Source organism: Penaeus japonicus, unplaced genomic scaffold (assembly GCF_977035675.1).
Source record: "Penaeus japonicus unplaced genomic scaffold, GWHDUDI00000001_assembly GWHDUDI00000026, whole genome shotgun sequence".
Lineage (NCBI taxonomy): Eukaryota > Metazoa > Arthropoda > Malacostraca > Decapoda > Penaeidae > Penaeus > Penaeus japonicus.
In genome coordinates this window covers 9,146,244-9,148,743 of record NW_028234428.1, presented here as the reverse complement: position 1 = coordinate 9,148,743, position 2,500 = coordinate 9,146,244, and the positions used below count along the sequence as shown (strand labels likewise).

Sequence of the window (2,500 nt, the reverse complement as noted above, 5' to 3'; positions counted from 1 at the left end):
CATAGTCTAAGCTAACTAAACACAAGTGAATGTAAATAAAGAGAACATAATAAACAAGATTAAAACTAACAGCATGCACAATGACAATGGGAGTGCAAGTATACATGCAGTGTCCAGGGTGGTTTTATTTTATTAATTTTCTTGCTAATAGAAGACTCTACAGGGGCTTAGTCACCAAGGAGTCAGTTAGTAGGGCTACCTGACTAGCTGCTCCTACTATTCCTTGAATTTTCACAAAATATTCTATAACTTGAATTGTTATTACTGTAATACTACTACTACTACTAAAAACGATTGTGAATAAATGAGTGATGATAGAAATTGTAATGGAAATTAAATTAAGAAAGACCTACTGATTGACCCTTTAGTGACTAGGTGCTTGTGAAACCATCTTTAGGTAAAAAAAAATTATCATAACAAAACCATAGTGGACAGTATAATCCCAGTCATCAATGGGTTAATTGTCAAAGTATATTAGACCACTTCAAGCTACCCAACAACACTTCAAAGACCTTGTGGTATATTCACTGTTTTCTTTAACCCATTTGCGCCGGTTGTCTTGCTATTACGTTTAGTGTTTTTTGGGTCAGACGACGGCAACGAGATATTTAGTCAAGGATGGCGCACCGGGTGATCGGGCATACAGCGCTTGCCCGCAGCTAATGCATCCGAGAATCCCGAGGCGTTAGGCTTATGTGTTCAAATATCCCAGCATTTTGACCATCTAGAGCCAAAATAGCCCCGTTGTCAATGGGTTAAGATATAACGAAGCCTCATTTTGCATTGTGTTTAGGCTGGCTAAACTATGGTCTGAGACATTATACCAATGACAGGGATTTCTGTGCAAAAGAGCTTCCAGATAGTGTTCACAGCAAAATAATATCAGTGCTGTTTAGATTGTTCTTTCTGTTATACAGTAAAGAACATTACAAAAAATATCTTGTGTAAATAAACCAATTTATCAATACAAACTTTTATTAACATCCTGGAAATGTTACATTAATTCTATTACTAAAAGATAACCTCAATAAAACATAGGTTTTCCTTATCAAAGCAGAAACCCAATCCTTATTTGGAGACACAAAATTGGATATTAAAACACGTTTGAAAAGTACATACCTTCTTTATTATACCAATATATTATTTACACTTAACATACAGTACATACACATCATATAACTATTACAGTTATACAGACTCAACTCTATGTTTATCCAATATAATATAGGAAGGCCTTAACATATATGACTGTGTGTGTGTGTGTGTGTGTGTGTGTGTGTGTGTGTGTGTGTGTGTGTGTGTGTGTGTGTGTGTGTGTGTGTGTGTGTGTGTGTGTGTGTGTGTGTGTGTGTGTGTGTGTGTGTGTGTGTGTGTGTGTGTGTGTGTGTGTGTGTATGTATGTATGTATGTATGTATGTATGTATGTGTGTGTGTGTGTGTGTGTGTGTATGTATGTGTATGTGTGTATGTATGTGTATGTATGTGTATGTATGTGTATATGTGTGTGTGTGTGTGTGTGTGTGTGTGTGTGTGTGTGTGTGTGTGTGTGTGTGTGTGTGTGTGTGTGTGTGTGTGTGTGTGTGTGTGTGTGTGTGTGTGTGTGTGTGTGTGTGTGTGTGTACGTATATATATCTATATATATGTATATATGTATGTAGGTATATATGTGTGTGTGTGTGTGTATACAAACATACAAACATACATACATATATACCTATATATATACCTATATATATATATATATATATATATATATATATATATATATATATGTATATATATATATATATATATATATATATATTATATATATATATATATATATATATATATATATATATATATGACTTGGATAGAATAGAATTCTTTTCAATCTTCAAAATTTCCTGAAGTATGTTGCTCCAAAAGAACACAATGTATCTATTTGAAGGTAAGAACTTAACATATCACAGCCTAAAGACATGAAACTGGCTGTATTAATTACATGTCAGAAGTTATACAAAGTATCTAGGTGAAGTCAAAGAAAATAACTCAAATAAGTCCATTACATTTAGTGTAATTCACGCACTTCAAATGAATTAAAGTCCATCTTCAAATATATGTTTTTTTTTTTCATTTTTATTGTTTTTAATTGTATATATATATATAATTGTATTCTGACAATCCATGGAAAAACACATAAAAAGAAGTCCGGAAAAAGAAATATGTGCTAGACACACTACCTTAAGAAATCATATTCAGCCAAAACAGAGGAATTAATAATTGACCAACAAAAGAAAAAATGTCTCCTGTTTGAGACTCATTTAAGTCTCTTAACATCCAAACACCTTATATAAATTGAAAGAAGGATGGGAAGGAGAAAAGAAAATAGTGATCTTTATTTCAAATTTGCATCATCTTATCAACAGAGTACTGCATTGCACCATATATTTATTCTTGCAAACACACACGTACATCCCTATATAAACAGTTCACATGAGCATATACACTTTCAAATACA

At 32.8% G+C, this 2,500-nt stretch overlaps 1 long non-coding RNA gene across 1 annotated transcript in view; it reads left to right on the top strand.

The window, feature by feature from the left end:
* Nucleotides 1-2,500, top strand: part of LOC147468780 (uncharacterized) — a 29,811-nt gene that overhangs the window by 1,998 nt on the left and 25,313 nt on the right. The gene's annotated exons all lie outside the window — the stretch shown is intronic.